Here is a 23223-nt window from a genome sequence, read left to right as displayed (position 1 = left end):
ACATTTAATACCCAAAACAATTTCATTTACTCTTTCCATAAAAGCATAAATCCTTTCATCTTCTTCCATTTTCAGATGTTCATACCTGACTCGGAAGCTTTCAAGTTTTGCAATTTTGACTGTGGAATCTCCTTCATTCAGTGTTTCCAAATGATCCCAAATAGCTTTAGCAGTAGACCTATCTGATAATCCCATGATTTGTTGATTTGATAATGGGCTCAAAAGTGCTTCTCTTGCTTTGCAATCATTTTCCTCATCTTTAGCCAAGGTTGTTGGACTGGGCTGACCAGATATAGCAGCAATGTAACCTTTCTTTGTAACTTCCTAGATGTCTTTGCCAATGTAATTTAGATGTGTCTCCATTCTGATCTTCCATATGCCATAGTTGGTTCCATCAAGTTTAGGACTATCCTTCCTGAAATAATTAGTAGACATTGGATCACCTCAAGTTGTTAAACTTCTGCAAAAGAGGACTAGGCTCTGATACCAATTGTTAGGTCCCGGAGACAACTGAGATGGGGGGATGAATCAGTTGTCAACAAATTTCAATCCAAAAACAACTTAACCAACTTAATGCTTCATAGCGGTAAACCAGTTAAGTATGCCGGTAAACAATTTTAATAGTTAATAGCTATACCGATAAAGATTAATGCATGAAACATAAACACAAAGTCATCCACAACATATGACAGCAATATTTGTACATGGAAACCCTGTAAGGGGAAAAACCACGGTGGGAAACCTTACCCACAATTAGATGATACTATTGTAGATAGTAAGTGTACATAAATGGGGTCTACACATGCAGAAAGGCCAACAACCTAGAGCTCACTGCTCAATCACAAAATGGGAGTCACACTGACTACAGATGGATGGTTAAATCCAATAAGAATGTACTGCACAAAATAACATCTTCATATGCTGGATTCAGTACCGGTGTAATGCTGATATGCTTTCTCAAAAACCTAGCTTCACCTTCAAATGATGTCTTCGTGTATAGCTCTACTTAATCTCACATATACATTTTCACAATTCTTTTTCGCATTCCACAATCTATCTTACAAATAAGATCTTACATTTATACCATAACCTAAGACCAATTTTAGTAGGTTGGCTCTACAAGATATTACAATAAAAACATTTTACAAATAGTATAATATCCGATGCAATAACTGATTGAACATGTCGGCTTAATGCATTTACAACAATAATTAATCATTTCCTTAGTGTGCCATGCTGATCTGGAAAAGATAAACCTATCAGTGTAACCCTAGGTAATTCTGAACCTATTTGCCAGTAAAAGCAAATATGCAAATATGAATGTACCAATGAACAAAACTCTAGGACAAGATGTCCAAAAGATGTCTTCGACATTACCAAGTGTCTTCCACATAATTCCAAGTACTGGTGGTCATTATATCTTGCCAGTGAATCATATACCAGTAACTGTGCAATAATTACTTGCTTGCCGGTGAATGCTACTGGATCTCCAAAGTGCTAGTGTTTTAGTAGGTGTTGACATCAATGACAAAACCATACCAAAATACCAACATCACCTTCATTAGAATAGATTTTCATTACATGCAAGATTTCTATCCCTTTCTATCCCTTTTCTTATCAATAGTATTTACAAGAGATTCACCAAACAGGAAGCCAACCTGATCTCCGGAGATTCACCTTCACTTTGAGCAACGTAGAAGCTCGAAGGTGTTTCCAAGTTTCATAGGATTTCTTATTTTTGACCTTTGCATCATGAGTGCAATCCTTAGTGACAACAGTTACAATAGATCATATCAATGAAATATACTAAGGAAGATGGATAAACTCATACTTATGGCTTTAACCTTAGTTTTTAAGAATCTAAGGATTCATTGAGGGGGTTTCTAAATTAATCCTACTCCTAATGCTGAAAGGAAATGTAGAAATGAAAGATTTTGAAAATGAAAAGATTCTAAAAACTAAAAACAACAACCATGACCTGTGCCTTGTATGGGCAACATAGTCTATTCTTAGTATGCAACCTTACACCTAAGTAGCTTGAATTGTAACCACATAGATCTCAGCATTAATGCATGACATGAACACCGATTAGCTTGGTCCTTCCTACAATCATACTTAAAGATTCTATATGCAACATATTCCATCATTCTACTCAAGCATCTTAGTCTCTTCCTTGAAGAGAAGCAAAAGTAAAACACACACCAGACTTGCTGGGACATAGTAAGTAATCCTTGATTATTTACTTCATAAAAGATGCTATTACATATTGAATACAACAATAATAAAGACCAATATTCATAATATGTTTGTCTGGTTACAACTACTCAGACCATAAAACAACTATAAACTGAAAAATGACACTAACTATCATGAAAATTTTGCACTCTACATGGAAGCCTTTCTTGCAGAATGAAAAATTACATTCAGAACCAATAACTAAGAAAGAAGAGAAAAATATATACCAAAGAGAGAAAAACCTAATAGAAACCCTAAAAGAATCTCCGAGAAGACATGTCCTCCATCTTGAAATTTGCATTTAGTTCTATTAGACCCTGCAAGATTAAAAATCTGCACACTTCTCTATCCCCGTCCTTTACTTGCCTTGAGCTTGCTGTAGATTTTTAAAATCTAGAAAAATCCACCTGTGGTTGCTTGCTCAGTTCAAAATTTGTACTTTGCTCAAAAATTGCTCTTTTTAGCCACTGTCCTCTGACTGATTTTTCCTCTCTGCTCTAAAATAGCAAAAATACTCCTTTGCTTCAAATGACATGTCATTGTGGTTATTTTCTAAATATTTACTTCTGAGAAAAAAAGAAATAATCCCTCTTGTTGGGAATATCCCATTCAAAAATATTTCCTCATTCTAAGAATAATCTTCAGATTAATAAATATGCCCCTTTTTGCAAAGATTTAAGAATCTAGGTGAAAAAATACTCATCTTCGGGTGAGAATCATCACCCCACTTACAAGATAAATTTTTCCTTTTACTGCTTACGATTATCACCTAAAAAAAAAATTCACCCATGGGACTCTGTGTAAAACAATTCATCTTTCAAGTAAAGGATTTTTCTGCATTAAGTTTCCTTTCTTTGGTAAAACAATTTATTTTCAAAGCCTATTGCTTTACTCCATATTGTAACTGAGTATCCCCGCTCTCTCATCATTTTCACTTTGGTCCTCTGGTTACAAATATATTTGTCCTACAAGTCTATTTTTGTGAAATATTTTCACTCAAGTATAAAAAATTTATTCTTACCGCCCTTCACTTTCCCTAAATACCCATTGTGATTTCCCTTGAGTATTAATGATTTTGCCACCATATCATCTTTTACTAAAGATAGTATTGAAAGGGAACATGAAATGCCATTGTATATCATTTGAAAGCTCTGAGGTCCACCCAAATCATAAGTTGCAATTATACAGGTAATCGGTGCCCCTCTTGCAACAAAACAATCTACCCTATGGCATTGCATCCTTCATCACACAGAAAGCAGATTCAACATTCATTCCTTCAAGGATATATTTCCCCACTCAACATATTCTTATTTTGATGGCCATTTCAAAAGCATGACCTCGTCAGCCTTGGTCTTGTAAGGAGTATATTTGACCACCACCTAGTTTGCCTCCCTTTCAAAAGTTTCAAAAAATGATATGGTATGTATTATTTTATCCATGTTGTCTTCTAGCATGCTAGTATCCAAATCATCACAGATCATATCCACCTAATTGTTAATAGCTCTTTCTGCTTCTTCCTTCCATATCTGTAGAGTTTTAATTTCTCCACTTTCATTTTCAATGCTGGGCAGAAACATCTCATTCATTTCACTAAAATCTCTCATCAACTCTATTATCTTTCTCTCTATATTATCTAGCAACATTTGGACCTCTTGCATTGACTTTACCAATAGGTAGGTGGGCTAAAGTGTTGGTGGCTTCTTAGCATGGTATTTTGAGGCCACAGACATTATTCTAAGCTCATTTCCCCTCTGTAACCACTTTGTGAATAACGAGATTGTTACCTCTTTGTCTCTATCAAAACTCTAAATAACATTAAATAATAAAGAATATAAAGAATGCACACTATTCATCCTGCTATTTAATTTCTCATTTAAGTGAATCAAAATAGAGCTAACCATTTCCCTTTGCTTACTAGCAGATTGATCCTCTAACTCCTTTAGCTTTTTATCCAACTCATCAATCCTTTCTAAAATTTGAGCTCTAGCTGGGTTAGTAGATCATGTGGGTTCATGCTCATCTTCAATATAAGGAACTAGCGATATTATAGGAGCATCAATCTCACTATCTAACTGAGTTGTTGTACTTTTATGTGAGACTACTAGGGACTTGGATGTTGATGGGACCGATGCAATGGCAAGGGCTGAAGAAGATGCTCTTGGTTGTCTCTGCTCAACAAGTTGTACTTTTGTTTGTAGTTCCAAATATTTTTGTTGAACTACATTATAATCATGAAAAATCTTTTCAAACTTATTCATTAATTCTTGCTTCTCCTTAGCCTCTCAATTTATAGTTTCATGAGCTAACTTGGCTATATCAACAACCAACTTTATAACTTCAATATGTGATATATTCGAATCTCTCTTTATGATGAGGCCTCCTTTCAAATTTAGATTTATATCACTGACATCAAGCCTCCCATGCCCTTGTTGTAGTGACCATATTGCTAGGGTTTCATGATCGTCTATAAAGTCTGATCCCTTGAATGCTAACCTCACTTCTTCTTCCGAGCTAAATTGTTGGACTCTTTCTTTTTGGATTTTATCAAATCCCATTGCATCATCTATATCCCATTCAGGAAGAATCAAGATACCGGCCTAGTTTACAATCTTTCTACCTTCATCTATCGTGATTGCCTTGAATTCTTCCATCAACTCAATCTTGACCTCTTCCTAATTTTCACGGTCAGACCTATCTAACCTCTAGGCCATTCTCTCAACACTTCTCTTCCTCTACTCATCAACTTTCACTTTCCACATCATTTGAAGGAAATTTGGGCTCTTAACAAAAGCTTCATCTTCAAGAAATTTCTCACATGCCTCTTTTCTAGCATCCCTGGATGCTCTTCCTTGAATATATAGAGGCATGGTGTCAAATTATAGATTAGGTGGTATAGGAGGAATACCATTATGCATTTCTAGATTTGTAATTTTTGCAGTTTATACATCATGTGGTTCTTCAATTCATTGATCTCCTCCCTGTTCTTCAAATTGTACCAGAGGTGAAAAGGGGATATATGGTGGTGAGGGGCTTCTATCTGAATCCTCTAGATCAATGATCTGGATTCCTTTCAAAGGTCTAACCTGCATCCCTAAGGTTAGTTCTTCTCTCATTATTTTCTTTCCTTTCCTCCTCACCAACTTTCCAGTGTCACTACCACTATCCTCTTCACTACTTTCCTCATCCCTCACTCTTTTTATTACAATACTTCCTTTTGGACGAGGCTCATAACTAGGTCGAGTCTCCTCTAATCTATTTATTCTGTGAGGTAAAGGAGAAGGGGGACCAAGTTGTTTCATCCTCATTTGTTGAATCAAAGATGTATTGTTAGGTGGAAAGGGTGTAAGTTGTTATACACTCCTCTTCTCAATATGTCTGCCTTGAATTTCCTCAAGCTTCAGTCTCTTCTCTTTCAAAGCAATAATTAACTCATTAAAATTATTCACAACAATATCAACTTTAGCGGAGAAAGGGTTGAAGTCTCCCAATGGATCATAATTTGGATCCATTTTCTGTATAATCGCCCATAGTTTCTTGAAAGCTACCCACTTCTCCTTTTTCCAATCCTGACCAGAAAAATCAAACTCATTTATGATTACATCTTCAGGGAAGTGGTGTTCATGGGTCAGTGAAGTTACTTTTTTTCTTTGTCTAAAAATGTTATAGAACCCCTCTGGGTCACTATGCCCAGCTACACTAACTCCCAAGTAATATGGTGAGAAAAATTTATCAAAATGCACATGCCCTCCTTTCTAGATTCCAAATTAGGGGATAGCAGTGTAATCAAGGAAGATATTTCCTTTGCCCCTGCACTTCAAATCCTGATCTTGGATACAACCAATTTGCCTTATTACTTCAAAAAATCCAAGTCTCAATGGTACATTGAATGGTAATACATGAGGCTACCCTAGGAAGCCATAAACTCTAATGACAGTGTTGACCAGGTAATGAATGATATCACCCCAATTATGATCAATTCTCAAGATTGGCAACCTTTGTTTTGGTCTCAAGAAATCATGTAACTATCTAGGGATTCTGGGTGGATTAACTGTCAATTGTTACCTTAATTTGGAAGCAAAACTATTATCAAAACTTACAAAACTACCTTTTGGCCTATCCCATGACATGTCCATATTCCACAACTGTACTGGTATCTCAACATTATTAATTGTCTTTCTGAGATCCATGGTACCTTCAAAATAATTTGAATTCTTGAATAAGAACATATGCATCAACAATGATTACCAATAAAAATTAGTGTTCAATTCATATTTCTTAATATCCAACAATCCCTCATGAATCTTATCTTCAAGATAAGGAGTAAAATAAAAAATCACTGAAAAGTTCAGGTGCTGAATCTGAATAGCCATAAACATGAAATCAGCTGGCATAGCTGTGGAAGGGTTAAAACTTAAAACCTGACATAGAGAGAAAAAGGTAGTTTATAAATACTTAGCAAAAGCACCAATTGGAAAAATGCTCGACTGAAATTGGGCTGATATGGTAAGGTGTGCTTCCTGCTTTTGCCAAGTGGGTAGGGAGAAGATTTGATCTCACAAAACCCTTTGTTTTATGATATTCCTCCTTTATTTCATTTAGATCTACTGGAATCTATGTAGTAGAAGGTTCATATAGGTCAAAAGTTTCATAGAATTCCTCTCTTTGGATTTTCAATAAGACCTCCCCATCATTTCCCCTTATTACCCTAGAAATAGGGTCATATCTATCTACCACTGCCTTGAGGAGGTCAACATCGATGAAGACATTAGGCAACACTAGCTTGCTTAGGTCATATTGCCATGCACTCAAGAGGGGAGAATGCAAATTTCTCTACCCATACCATAATTTAAACATATTTACCCCAGTCATAGGTACCCTAGCATCTGAAATTGGATATGCTTTATCAACTAACCCTTTTCCTAGGGTTCTTCCTTGAATAAGTTTTATCCCCTAAAATTTGTCATTTATTGATGGTTTCAACTGGTCTGGGAAATCATCATACAAATTTCTCTTCAAATATTCAGTTTGCCCAAAGTGGTTTCGTGAGGGACGCATTTTATCAAACTAGGGCTTTCTCAACAATTGTCACCAAACGGGGAAAAGAAAACCAGAGTCTAACCAAGAACCGACAATTCCAACATAAAAATGGAAAATTCACAAACTCCCTGAGTGAAGATTGCAAAACCTCACAGTAATCTTAAATTCCTTTACCACAAAATTCACACATCTTATACTACCCATCTTTAAAACACAGAGAGGAAGATAATCAACTTACGAATTTGAAAACATTGGAAAAAGCTTAATTCCGCACTGAGATATCTCGCTCAAAACTCCTTCGGCTCTAAAAATATCTTCTACTTTCTCTAGATTTCTTTGTGAATAAAAATGATTCTGAAAAGGCATTTATTTCTATTCTTGAATCATATGTCACCGTATCATTCTCCATTACTGCTCGCTCGAGTGGAAATCGGCTCAAATTCATATTTGAATCAAGTTTGAAACTAGATTGTTGATTCCATCCATGGTGGCACATCATGCAATCTATATTAGTCAATCCAACATTGACCATCCCTTGTGGCAGATGGTGACATCAAAAGTATGATGTGACATTTCCATCTCATCATCCTTCTCATCTTTGTTAGCAGCCCCACCATCTGACTTCTCTTTGGCCCACCCAAAACATGTGGCACAATCTCACGATACCGTGATCATTAAATTTTGTGCATTTTATATTGTGGGGCAATGAGAACCATTAGATCTATCTAAACTTTATACTGCTAACCCCAGTGTACACTCCCTTCAGTCACTTAATGACCAAGCATGTTTTCTGATTATGATTAAAATATCTTCACTAATTTTAGCATGTGTGTACAATGGGAACATTAGTAACCTGGCAGTTAATACAAAAATATTAGATAGAACAAGAAAAAGGACCCGCCTAGGAAAATAAAAACAAAAACTTTAGGAAAAGAAAGACCCACTCACTTAATAAATGCCTAGGACACAAAAAAAAGGCCCCACCAATGTACTAAAACCCTCAGGCTAAAAAAAAAGGTAATGGGAATTTAAAACAAGCTTAGGGGATCTCATCAAGACTTTAGACAAAATCAAAATAAACCCTAAATCTAAAGCCTGAAATGACAAGGAAAAGGAGCAAAAGAAGACATAGAAAACCCACCTATCAGCTAAGGCACAAAATTTTGCTAGGTCATTTCTATTGACTATCAGTGGCTCTAATTAGGGACAATCATCACTCCGAGATGATATGAGGATCTAGAATCTCAGGTTAAGCAGACCAGCCACAACATAGACCAAAAGGGAACCACTCAGACAAGGGGCCCAAACAAGAAAGGAAACTAACCTAGATATATACAAACCTAAAACTAATGCTCATGGATAAGAACTACTTTAAGAAAAGTTGGGCTTCAAGAACTATCCATGAACAGGCAGTTCAAGAATTTCACCATTTATATTCTAGAGAAAATACGAATCTTTTGCCCACTTACTTTGGATGAGATATGGACCAAGCCAAATGGCATAAAATTTTCCATGCTTCCATTTATCCTTTGTCCTTGCATTCCACATCAAGACCAAATCATCAGTTTGAAAACTTCTTGCAACTACTCTCTTATCATGCAAGTTTTTTACTTGTATTTGTAGTTTTGTGTTTCAGGTAATAGGTTCTCTCCTGATTTCATCTAGTTCTGTCAAAGCTTTTATCCTTGGTTGCATATCATCATCTATATCATCATTATATATTTGTACAAACTTATACATTTGCAATAGATTATTTTGGGGCAAACTAGCTCGTATACCATATACCAAATCAAAAGGAGAACATCCTATCGCCTTCTTGATGGTTACCCTGTTTGCACAAACTACCATTTTCAGCTTTGAATCCTAGGCCTTCTTGTTCTTGTCCAGGATTCTTTTGATGATTTTTATCAAACTCTTATTAATTAATTCAGCTTGTCCATTTCCTTGGGGGTGATAAGGTGATGAATAGGAAATTTGAATACCATATGAGTTACATAATTCTTCATATTCCTCTAACCTAAAACTCATAGCATTGTCAGAGACTATATTCTCTAGGCAACCAAACCTAGTCAATATATTATTAGTGATGAAATCAATCACTACCTTACTTTCCTTCCTAGTTGGTATAGCCTCAACCCATTTAGTGAGATAATATGTGGCTACCAAGATCCAAGAATGACCACCACTTGATTTACATGTTATTTCCGCAATAAAATCAATACCCCACAGTTGAAACGAGGCTTGCACACTCACAGGCTTCAAAGGCAAATTTCCTGAAAAACTTCAACTTTCTAGAAAACCTCTGGCATGGGTCACATTTTCTGACCAACGAATGTGCATCCTTAAAAATTATCGGCCACCACAATCCAACTCTTAAAATTTTGTGTGCAGTCATTTTAACCATATAATGTCCTTCACAAACCCCATTATGCATTTCTATTAGTAATTTTTAAGATTAATCCTGGTCCACACATTTCAACATGACACCATCATTATTTTTCCACCAAAGCTTGTCACTTAAAATGACATATTTAATGGCGTGCAAATTTAGTGTCCTCCTTTTATTGTCACTAATTCCTGTAGGACACTTCATCCTCTGCAAGTAGCCTATCACATCTACATACCATTCATAATTATTCATGTCACACAAATAAGCCCTTTTCTCCTCTCCTATGACATTTATTTGGTTGGCATCCAAGTTATTCTAAGCCATCAATTTGGCCAACCCTTGTCCCCTTACTAATTTAGTGATTTGGATGTCAATGTTGAATTCTTGGATCTTGTTGATCCACCTACATCTTCTTCCAAACTTTTTTTGTTGTGTGAAAATGTCTTTAACTGCTCCACTGGGGACATATGTAGCCACTGTTTCTCCCATCAGGTAACTCTTAAAAGCTTTCACTACCTTCACTAATGCATAAGCCTGTTTTTCATTTATATCATACTTTAGCTTTGTAGATTGCAAAGACTTGCTAAAAAATAACCTTTTGCATTTTTCTGTAACAATACCGCGGCAATAGTATGAAAAAGATGCAAATGAATTTTTTCGCATAGATTTACTGTAATTAGGTGTCTTCAGAATAGGTGCACTCTTCATAGCCTATTTAATCTCTTGGAAAGCCCTGGTTGGCTCCCCTTCCCAATCTAAATTTGCACCCTTTTTTAACAATTTAGAGATAGGTCTACTGATCTCTACACAATTAGTAACAAACCTTCTGAGAAAATTTATCTTCCCAAAGAATGATTGAATACCCTTCACATTTTAAGGCTGAGGGACCTTATCAATTGTTGTTACCCTTTTGGGGTCAATCCTCACACCTTCTTTTGAAATGATGTGGCCAAGTAGTCTACCTTTAGTTACCCCAAAAACACACTTCTTTGGGTTTAGAGATATTCCATATTCAATAGCTCTGTTGAAAATTTTCATGAGATGATCATAATGATCTCTCTCTTTTTTAGAATATGTTGTTAATTCATCTTGGTATACAACTAAGAATATGCTCATGATGTCAGAAAATGCCATGTCCATAGCCCTTTGGAAAGTTTCCCCTACATTCGTCAACCCAAAAGGCAGTCTTACATAAACATATGTTCCCCATGGTGTGGTGAAAGTTGTTTTGAATTTCTCTAATTCTCTGACCATTACCTAATTGTAACCAGAAAAATCCATCCATCATAGACAGAAGTTCACAACCGTGACCCTTTGTAACATTTCCTCCATATTTGGCAATGGATATTTATCCTTTAATGAAGATGTATTTAAATTCCTAAAATCCACACACAATCTGATATCTCCATTTTTCTTTCTTACAGGCACTAATTTTGACACCCATGATGAATGTCTAATAGGTTTTATAATCCCATCGTCCCTTAACTTAACCAAATCTTCTTGCATTTTAGGCACCAAGGTTGGGTTGATTGGCCTTTGTTTTTGTCTAAAAGTCTTAGCTCCTTCCTTCAAAGGGATTTCATTTTGAAACAAATCTTCCCTATAAGCCTTCAGGTCATCATATGACCAAGAAAAAACATGCCTACATTTTCTCAACAAGTCAATTAGTATTCTTCTCACTTTTGGTGACATCTTCTTCCCAATGTATACCTTTTCTGGGGCTCCCTCCGTCCCAAGGTTTTTTCCCTCCAAATCTTCAGGATGTGGGGTAGCTGTAGCAGTCCTTGCCTTATCTTGATTGTCAAACACCCTTTCCAGTACTACCAACCTTTTAGGAATTTTCTTAGTTTTTAATTGAAACACTTCATTCCCAAAGATAGTTTCTTTTCCATCCTCTTTTTGCAAAAAAACACCAAAATCAATCTCCTGACTTTCATACTGTTCTATACATATTATAAATCTTAGAATATCATCTTCATCATTGAAGAATTGCTAGTTTTCAATGTTGTCGGGGATTAATGGCTTTGTTTGAAGCTCAATCTTCAAGATTCCTGCAAAAGTTATATCTTCTGACCTTAGAGAAATATTATCCAATCTGCCATCCTGTTATGGCTCCTTTCTCTCCAATCAATGTTAAATGCATCAAACTTTTCAATTCCATCCCATGCAACATTTATGTACTGCTTCAACATCCTATTCTTTAATACATATTTTGATCTAATCTAGGATATAACTAACTTAGAATCTCCAATGACCTTAAGATTCTTTATCCCATTCTTCTCAGCTAATCTCAATCCTAATAATAATTCCTCATACTCTACCACATTATTTTTACATGCAAAGATAGAGTAAAATAAAAGTTAAGAATTATTTTATTAGGTGAGATGAATAATATTCCTGCACCAGAACCTTCCTTAGAACTAGCCCCATCAAAGTACATCACCCATAAACTGTTATCATCTGATAGATTTCCTACTTCCTTTTCCATTGGTGTAAGTCATTTCTTTTCTTCTTGTGGGGTATTTTCAATCCTAAAGGCATTAATGTTAGTATCTATGAAACATGTCATGTCTTGATCAGTGTTTTGTTCATGTACCATCATATATGGTACCTTGACTCCCTTACAATTTTTACACTTTTTCCATCAATACAAAAGGTAGCATAAGATAAGTCACATTGTAAACTTCCTCCCATAGAAGCACTCCATTTCTTGGACAACAACATCCCATAATGAGGTGGGATATCCACAACCAAAATACTCATAGTCAAATCCTTCTCCAGGTAAGCTGCAAGCTTATAAGGAAATGCTCTTATGGTACCTATAACAGGTACCTCCCTTGAGTCCATAGCACAACATCGGCCTTGAGGAGTGTCTACCCTTAGACCCATAGCTTGCATTATCCTTACTATCATAACATTATTTAAAGCCCCCAAGTCAATCATACAATTTTTTAATACCCCTCCATTTATGATCACACTCAAAAAGAAGGGATCTACATTTTATAAGGACTCGTCCACTATATCCTTATGGTAAATCTGGGGAATTTGAGAAACCATTCCCTCTAATTCTTTATCTTTTGCCTCATTTTTATTTTATTGTTCCTTTACATTAGATATGGCACTTGTATATTCTACTTGGGCAGAAGAGTAAACACCCTTAACCCAAGCCATGGCTTTCTCCTTATGTTCATTTATTCTAAGCATTTCTTGCAAAGGAATTTTTACAGTAATTTGGGAAAGCAATTGGAACATGTCAACAGGCATGTATTTTGGAAATTCAGGGGACATACCTAGTTTCTCTTCATGTCTCTTCAACTTGCTTCTTTCAACATTTGGTTTCTGCTTCAAATTATGTTCAGTAGGTGCGGCAGGTTTTTCAACCAACTTCATCTTCACTTTGGGTGAAGCACTCTCCTCAATGGGCTTTGTAGTTCCAACCTTCTTAGCCCATTCCTATTTCTTAACCGCATCTTTCTTTGGTTTATTTTCTTCGACCTCCTGATCCTTATTCTTTATTTCCCTAATGAATAAACCAGAAGGCTTAGCCTGATCTTCACCAACTATTCTTCTCCTCAGCTGGTAACTACTTTTGACTTGAGATACCATAGCAGCTATTATCTGGGCAATCTCTTGATTTGAAGCTCTTCTCCTTGTTCAACATTACATGTTTGGTCATCAATAGATAATTCTTCATAAAAATAAAACTTGTTGATGGTATAATTCATTCATTTGCCTGTTATAATCCACATCCAAGTCCTGATCCTCGATATCAAAGAAGTATTTTGTGTCCCCCAAGTAAGAAGTAGGCATAAGATAACCTACATTGTCACCCTCAAACTTTTCCTCTTCTTCTTCTTTTATATCGCTCTTGGTAGAAATGAATTGTGCAACAACACAATACTCAGGGAAATGAGGTGATCGACAAGAAATGCACCAAGGTGTATCTTCAACAACATTCATTGTATGTTTTTGCAATGGGTCAAGGGATTGGTGCTACTGAACTAGTTTCCCATCCTTCCAATTTGTGTTGTAAGGATGATCTTCTAACCTTGGAGGTCCGTTAAATTTGTTGAACTGCTTCTTTTCTGATGTAACACCCCTATCATTTTTTGCAATAGTTAACTTAAGATCTTTCAAGGTGGTGAGCACCTTATCCCATTTATCTTCTTCCTTTGGCTTTAGTCCCAAAGGTTTTTCCATGTTATCTTTTGTGACCTTATAGAACCTGGGGTCTTCTCTCCCAAGTTTTCCTAAAGATCTCCTATTTCCTTCAACATTAATGGCAATCTTGAATGCATCCCTCAAATTTTGGGACTCCTTATCTCTTAAAATATATGCCATTTTAGCATCAAATGCATTTACATAAGTGGTCATACATTATCATCTAACCGTAGAACTTGAAATAACTTATGCATAGCTTTTTGAAATCTAATATTGAAATCAGTGACAACTTTATTTGATGATTTCTTGATATTATTGAACTAGTTTAACATGAAACTCGAATTAGTTTTATCACCATATTTCTCCTTGAAACTGTTTTCAAATTCCTCCCAAGAACTAATTCTTGCATTTGGTAAGCCTTTGTACCAATCCTTGGCATCTTCAGTCAAATATTGCACAAATAGTTTCATAACAACATCTTCATGCTCCACTTCATAATCATTAAATTTATCCGTGAAAACTCTCGAATGTTCCTCACCCATGATAGCATTATTTCCTCCAAACTTATTTATCCTATCCCTCAACTCATTCGGGATTATATTAGGATACCCTGGTATCCCATCAAAACACAATTGCGGCCTATACCTTTCCAGATGGACATGTCTTCTTTGGAATTGCCTAGGAGTGGCTTGTCCTGCAACATTTTTAATTGCATCATTTCTAGTCATTGTTGTCCTCGTACTAGTCCTGACAACAACTCCAAACCTCTAAGTACCCTAGACAACTTGAGATGGGGTACTCATACTAATACTTGGCACAGCTATGGGAGTCAAACCTGAAACAACCTGGGTGTTAGATGGACAAGTGGTGAAGGAAGCATCTGTAATGGTGGGAAAATGGTGAATGATAGATCAAGAAGGAAGCTACCCTTTCCCTCAAAGAGAGATGAGAGCTTCACTATCGATTACCATTCAAGCACTTTTCACCATGTTACATTAGAAAGAGGAGAGGATAATTCACTAGATTCTATCTCTCCAAAAAAAAAAATGGTAGATTGAATTCTGAATGAATTGGGAATGCTAAGTTGATCCCCTCTTTCTTGTTTGATTTGGAAAGGAAATTGATTGAATTATGTAGTGCAAAAGTGACAAAGAACTCATTATAACTTGAGATTAGAATATGGGATGAAGTTGTGCACCTGGATCTAGCAGTAAAATGTCAAGATGAAGTCGCCCTACCAATTTGAGGAAAAGTTATCCGGACCATGGCGGGAATGTACTCAGTCCTCTAAAAAATCTGTGAAAGGAAAAGGGTTTTTATGCCTTTGCAAATGAAGCCCAAATCTAAAAGTACAGCTGCACACCTGCAACCTACACACAACAAAAAAAAAGGAAAATGGGTTGGGCTTGGGGTTTTTCCTTTAGGTCAAATTCTAGTTTTGGAATTAACCAAGTAATGAAAGAAAGTACTTGCAAGTAGATGTAAATGAAAGACTAAATTGTAAATCACTTCAAGGGAGGTTGTAGTAGCAATGTTTATAGAAATACTTGTTTGGAATTGAATGTTGAAATCAATCTCCTCTTCAATGGTTGAATCCTTGACTTGAAGGCAACACCTAGCCTTGAAGGGAGACTTGAGAGTGCTCAATGCTGGAAAAGAATGCTTGAATTCTCTTGAATGCTTGATCGCGTGTGCACACTCCAATCCTATCTAACTTCAACTTATTGAACTTATGAAAATGAGAGGATGAATGCCCCTTAAATACATATTTGTGGATTTGAATTTCATCATGGACCGACATCGCGAGAGTTTCTCACCCGATGCACAACCAACAATGCAACCCTAGGAAGGGTCCTACCCCAAAATAGGGCAGGGACAGGGGCACCATACCCTTGTCCTAGGAGGACAAGGGAACCACGCCCCTGTAAAAGGGAGGATAATTGTGCCACACTCCTGTCCTACCTATTTCTCTAGGGTAGAGTGTAGACAGGGTGATGCAGAGGCCAAGGAAGAAGTTGTTTCCGCAAGCGGAAAAATATCCAGTCTCCGATCAGGCTAGAGGATTTGAATTCACGTGTGTGAGGATCCTAACGCATTAAAAAAATTCTAGCATAGCAATTTTTATGACAGTACATTTATCCCCACTTTAGCGGGAGTATAAGCGCACACCAATAGTGTCACTAAAGTACAAGGAAACAAGATTGAAAGACTTTTACCATGTCAAGAAGGCAAGATGCACCAAGCCCCCAGTGGACTTAGGATTGTACGACTTTGACTGACAAAGTAAAAGGGAAGATCGAGAAGGGGAGAACTATGACTGCAAGTAGCAAAGTTCCCTTCACTATGAGTCATGAAAGAAAGGATACAAAAGATTACAGAGAAAAGAAAAGTTCACTAAGTAATTCTAAGTATCACAAGAAGGAAAGTATGAGCAAAGTGTATGCCCCCATGTTAAAGCGATCACACACACCTTATCGGTGGAGATTTCTTTAAGGTAGGATACACCCAAGAGAGAGAAGGAAGATAGCATGTTATCGCAAGTATTTAGCCCCCAATTGAGATATAAACCAAAGGATAATGAACACTGTTGAAACTTAGTAGCTTTGGTAAGATAAATGATTGAATGAGAGACTTCATTTATCTCTCATTCAATCATCTACCTTATCAATATAACTACAATTTAAGTATAGACCTCATGATTAAATAAATGAACATGTTATAACCATCTCATATACATAATCGATAATAATAATCATGTTGTGATCAGACCAGAATTATAACTACCATAGCTATCATATGATAGCATTGATTAAATGCTATCATATGATAACTATAATAGTTATCATTCTAAAACACATATTAATACCAAATCATTTAATCATTGATTATGTTTAAACTTATCCCAAACGCTTATCAGGTAACTATACATTTCCCCAATTATTAATAACTATCGGCATATGTTAAATAGTGTGACTGATAGTGATCGATATAACACATGTTAAAGAGGAAAGATGTGACCAATGATTAACATCACAACACATAAGTAATGTGTTTATATTAACTGAAGGGGTGTCTATGCACTGATCAAGACATGTCTTGATCGGGCATGTCTAAAAGATATGACCGATCAAGGCATGCCTTGATCGGTGAATCATAGGCTATAAGTACGTGCAAATGAAGTGCTGGAGAAACATCAAAATTATTAATGTTATCTTCAGCAACCTATGACCTAAGACATAGAAAATATCAGTAAGGAGAATAATAATATACATAACTTCAGACTTGAACATAAATTTGAATATCATTTACATGGTATCAGAGCCACACTGATCGAACTTGAGGCATTCAAATTTGAGAAGTTCAAACCGAAGATATTAACATCATATTTCCCATGGCTAACGTTATCAGATTTGAGGATAGACTTGAAGGAGGCGGCAATTTCTTAGCATGGAAGTTTAGAATTAAAATGATTCTAAAAGAAAACAAGGTTGAATCATTTATTAAAGTTGAATTTGAAGAACCAGAGGATGAACCTAACAAATCAACATGGGTCAAGGGAAATGAAAAAATCTATGAAGATCATAGTTGATGGAGTAAGAAATCACATCATGCCAATAATAACAAAACATGAAATCGCCAATCAGATGTTCAAATCACTCGAAAGTGCATTTGAAATAAATAATGCAAGTAGAACCCTGGCTCTAAAAAGAGAAATAAACCATATAAGTATGAACAAAGGGGAGTCAATCAATGCATACTATGTGGATATCATCCCTAAGCGATGAACTGGCAATGCTTGGATATGAGATCCAGAGAAAAGAAATAACGTTCATTGCTCTAGATGGGTTGCCTAGTACATGGGAGTTTGTCCAAGGCATCAGTGCAAGAGATAAATATCCAAAATTTGATAGGCTAAGAGTAGATTGGCTTCAAGAAGAGTCAAGGCTAAATAAGAAGGGGATTAAACAAAAGAATATAGATGAAGATCTCCATGTTTTAGATACCAACTCCAACAAGAAAAACAAGAAGAAACACTTCAAGAAGTGAAAGAACCGACATGACAAAAAATCATCTAAAGAGACAACTCTCACATTCAATACTTTAGGTGTGATCAATATGGACACTATGCAGCAAGATGTCCAGATAGAATCAAACAACAAGTTACATTTGCAAAAGTTAAAAGGGAAGAATATGACTCTGAGAAGCATGTATTCTACTCTTCTCTCTCCAGTCAAGTGTCCAATAAATCTAACACCTGGATCATTGATAGTGGGTCTTCAAGACACATCACTGGGTATAGAGAATTGCTGGATTCCATGGTAGAAGAAACTGATGAGGAAGTAACCATTGGTGATGACTCTGTACATCCACTGAAAGGCGTCGGTACCTACACCATTAAGCTAAAGACAGACATGTCTCTTCAAATCACTGGAGTCCTACAAGTTCCTAGCATCAAGAGGAACTTAATCTCCCTATCCATACTTGAAGATGATGGGTACAAAATAATTGCAATTCCCTGCCAGGAAACCCCGAAGGGATAAGGCTAAAACTCAAGAATAGAGTGCAAATATTTTTTTATTTTTTTTAAGAGTTTTAAACACAACATGATGATACAATGAGTTATCATATGTTTATATAACACAACGGAAGACATAACTGACACCTAAAGGGTTTCCCAACATGATTACTTGATTCAACACTTAACTCAACCAACGCTAATTAACCCAATTAAGTCGATTTACTTAATTACCAGTTATTACTTTAAACAAGGATATAATTTGTGGTAAATTAAAATTATAGATAACAAGACGAGTTCATCCATTACAGTTGAAAATATAGATAACATGATGAGTTTATCCATTAAGGGTAAAATATAGATAACTTGATGAGTTCATCCATTAAGGTTAAAAATATAGATAACATAATGAAGTTCATCCATTAAAGTTAAAATATAGATAGCATAATGAAGTTCACCCATTAGAGTTAAAATTTAGATAACATGATGTGTTCATCCATTAAGGTTAGAAATATAGATAACTTGATGAAGTTCATCCATTAAAGTTAAAATATAGCTAACATGATGAAGTTCATCCATTAAAGTTAAAATATAGATAACATAATGAAGTTCATCCATTAGAGTTAAAATTTAGATAACATGATGAGTTCATCCATTTCAATTTAACCATACATCTCGCCCAAACTTTTATTAAAATATAAGTCATGCATCTAATACATTACATACTTTAATTTTATAATAAACTAACGAATGCTTTCCAAGCATACTTTAATTGCATTAACAACAAATGAATACATTCCAATTATTCAAATTTACATTCTTCGTGATCCAAATTACCGCATTAATGAGATGACTACATACATGCATTTATGACTAAATTCATCTAATCCACATTACACATTTTAACATAATGCCATCCATACATGCTAAATTAGAGAGGAAACATAATAACATAAACACCACATAACACCAAAATGATATCGGAGTTCACCCCTAGTGGGCTACAACTCCGGGTCTTCTCAACTGCAAGACACCTCTGATAAAATAATAGGTTGAAGAATACATAAGGTTCACATCATTTACATCCTACCATCAAGGCACACTTAAACCAATAATGCATACGACCACATCGGTCCAATAGATACATGAAGGATCCCTGAATAGGAAAAAGGATGGATCCAATTGAACATAATAAGAAGAAAGTACAAAGATCAACTAGAGAATCCGTGAAACTAAGTCTTCACAACCCATCATAAGCAACCCATGGTCTAACATGAATATTAGCTTCTCACAAGGGCATAAACAAGAGGACAACTCCACAACAGTGCTCCTATCAAGGACAACACAACAACATACTAGTGAACGCAATCAAATGAACTCCTAAAACCCAGGTATACACCAGGACAAGCATACAAAGTTAAATATGGTAGGATTAACCACTTGGCCAAACAAGGCTTCATACGAGGTGCACTGACTGATGATACTCTAACTAGAGACATGACCAACTATGGTTAGCCACATACCAACGATCAACACCTACATAAAGGACATGACCGGATACAAACCATCACATGAAAACAGTAAATAATCGAGATTAAGGACATAAGTAGGTACCCAAATCAACAAATGACAATAAACAACAATCACAATCAAGGACTTGCCATTTCATAAGCAAATGTGAATACAAAAATTTAAACGTGCATAGGCAATAACCAAAAAAGACAATCTTTTTCCTTATTGATTAAACATTAAAAATCGATCCAGTTTTCTAAAGGATCTAAGTTTGATTGTAGTTATCGACCTCATCTAGGTACAGGTCGTTCATGGTTTTCTAACTCGCTAAGTTCATATGCACCATAACATAACATAAATATATCATCATGAGTTTTAAAACCAAATTCACATGAGTATAATTAAATAAACATTAACCAACTAAATATGGTATTCTTTTTTTCTTTTTTTTTTGAAATAAATAAACCACTCTCATATCTCCAAACAAGCATAAACTTTCCAAAAATGGAGATAGACATACAAAGGAAAATAAAAATCGATAGTCATTTCCTAACTAAACTGATACTTCCTTGCATACATAGAGAAAAGTACAATTAAATATATATATATATATATATATATATATATATTAATTCATGATTAATAAAATATATACAATTAATAATCAATAATCAAATTTACAAATTAAGTATTAATTAATATATATATATATATATATATCCTTAATTAATAAAATATATATTAAATAATAATTTAAAAAAAACTATATTAAAACTTTTTCTTTAATAAAATAATATTAAATTTTTTTTTTAAAAATAAACCAAATTATAAAACTCGATGCATTGTTTATGTGGGCCGAAGCACACTACGAAATAGAAGTATGGGGAAGGGAGCTGCTACCATACGGTAGCAGTCCACTACCTTTGGTAGCACTCTACCCTATGGTAGTAGTCGGCTATCATCCCACGTGGTGGGTTCTTCCTGCCACGTGGGGGGGGTAAAAGATATATTTTATTTTTTATTTTTAAATTTCTTTACTTTTAAAAATAATAAGTTCCTAGTCCAAAATACAGTCTCAATAGTGACTTAAAACAATTTTCCAGAATACCATGGGTTTTTTTGTTTTTTTTTTATTTACATTTACATAATAACTAGACTGAGAAAAGGGAAATATTTTTATTTTCTAAAAATTTTATTTATAAAAATAAACAGAACCACCAAATGCAAAGTCTCAGACAGAGACAAAACAAAGAAATAAATTTCTAGAACTTCTTGGTTTTTCACATATTAAATTTTTTAGAGTAACCAACCTAAAACATGCAATCTTTCCTCAACCAAATATCATATTTGGGCAAAAGAATCATTTCTCACACAATGATTCAACCAATCTGCCAAACCCCAAACTAATTTTTGATTTAGAACTTAAGTAGAAACATTCAATGGAGTTTTAAACAAAAATTTATCAAGAACAACCAAACCCCAATGTTTGTTCTCTTTTTAAAACAAATCAATCTGAGCAACTCATTAAATCTGGAGGTTTGGACAGAAAACAAGGAGGGTTTGATTTGGAGATTAAACTATAACTCTTTCATTTCCCTAAATAAATGAGATTTTTAACCTTCACAACTAGAGTTCTACAGAATCCAAAAACAATTTCTTAAACAGAGAAACCACGAAATGAACCAGAGACCTACCCGATTTAGCACTCCTGGAAGAGATTTGAAGAGAGCCCAACCTGCAAGCTCTAGAAATCCTTCTTCAAAAATATTCTCCTAGAAAACATTTTCCAAAAAGTCTCTCCCAAAAATGTTTTCCAAAAATCAGTCTCCCCAAAATATTTTCCTAACCTACGTTAAATGGGAAAAGTTTTTTGACCAAAATTCCCATTTTTAAATTAAAATACTTTTACACAATTAAAAATTAATTTCTAATTAGAAAAATCAAAATGCTTTCTCTTCCTCATTTAATTTCTAATTTTCTTAATATTAGCAAAGCTAACAATTATTAAGGTAATTAGAAAAAGCAGATGGGACTCAAAGAACCATCTTTGAGATAGGTATTTCTAAAAAACTATGAAGGTCATCTCTTGGAATATTTGAGGGTTGAATAATCCTCACAAACATGATTTAATAAAAAGCATGATTAGAGATAAAAATCTGGATATTTTTTTAATTCAAGAAACCAAGATGTCTAAAGATAAGGTTGAAGGTCTGAAGATGTTCAATAATGGAGGAGTTAGTGGTGGTAGTTTAGAAGGTGCCTCGGGAGGTATTGTTACTTTCTGGAACAAAAACAAAGTTGAAGGAGAAGTGTTGATTTAGGACAACAATTTGGCCTATATTAGATTTAAGCATCTGAAGGATAGCACTTCATGGGTCTTAACTAATTTATATGCTCCTAATACTAGGACATGCATAAGTGATTTTTGGAATAAAATCTCTTTATTAAGAAGTAGGTTTAATAAAGATAGCTGGGTGATTATAGGAGATTTCATCACCCCTTTGAAGGAAAATAAGAAAAAGGGGGGAGCCAAATTAATCTGGACAGTAGAGTGGACTTAATGGACTTTATCAATAATAATGCTCTCCATGATTTGGATTTGCAAGGCGTCAAATTTACCTGGACTAATAGAAGGAGCGGCGAGGATTTAATCCAGGTTAGACTTGAGAGAGCTCTCATCTCCCTAGATTGGTTTAATATTTACTTTTGTTCTTTATCTGCTCATATAAGGGATGGACTAGACCACTATCCTATATCCTTTACATTAGAGGCTAAGAAAAGAAGGAGACATTTCCCTTACAGATTTGAGAGAATGTGGACTAAACACCTGGATATGGAGAGGAAGATCAAGGAATGGTGGCAGGTCAATATTGAAGGGAATGTCATGTATAAAGTGGTCAAAAAGTTGAAGTTTGTTAAAGAAAATGTTAAGAGGTGGAATAAGGAATGCTTTGGGAATATCTTTGCCTCGAAAGAGACTATTATCTTAGAGCTAAAAAATATTCAGGATGAGATTCAGAATAATAGATACACTAATACTTCAAGAGAGGTTGAAGATGTTACCCTTATGAAATATCATGACATAATAGCTAAGGAAGAAACATTCTGGAAACAAAGGTCAAGAAATGTATGGTTGAAGGAAGGGGACACAAACACTAAATACTTCCATATGTCTACCCTAAAACATAAAGCCATCAACAAAATATCACAGATTAAAGTGAATGGCAGAAGTGTTGATGAGGAAGATTCTATGAGAAAGGCTTCTATGGAGTTTTTCTCCAATATTCTAGCTAAGGATCAGAATTTGGACAAGTAGGCCCAGAAGAACCTTTTGGATAGCATCCCTACAATCCTGGAGGCTAACCAGAATTCT

The sequence above is a fragment of the Cryptomeria japonica genome, chromosome 8, assembly GCF_030272615.1.
Source record: "Cryptomeria japonica chromosome 8, Sugi_1.0, whole genome shotgun sequence".
NCBI classification, from domain to species: domain Eukaryota; kingdom Viridiplantae; phylum Streptophyta; class Pinopsida; order Cupressales; family Cupressaceae; genus Cryptomeria; species Cryptomeria japonica.
Note: the sequence above shows the minus strand (reverse complement) of the source record.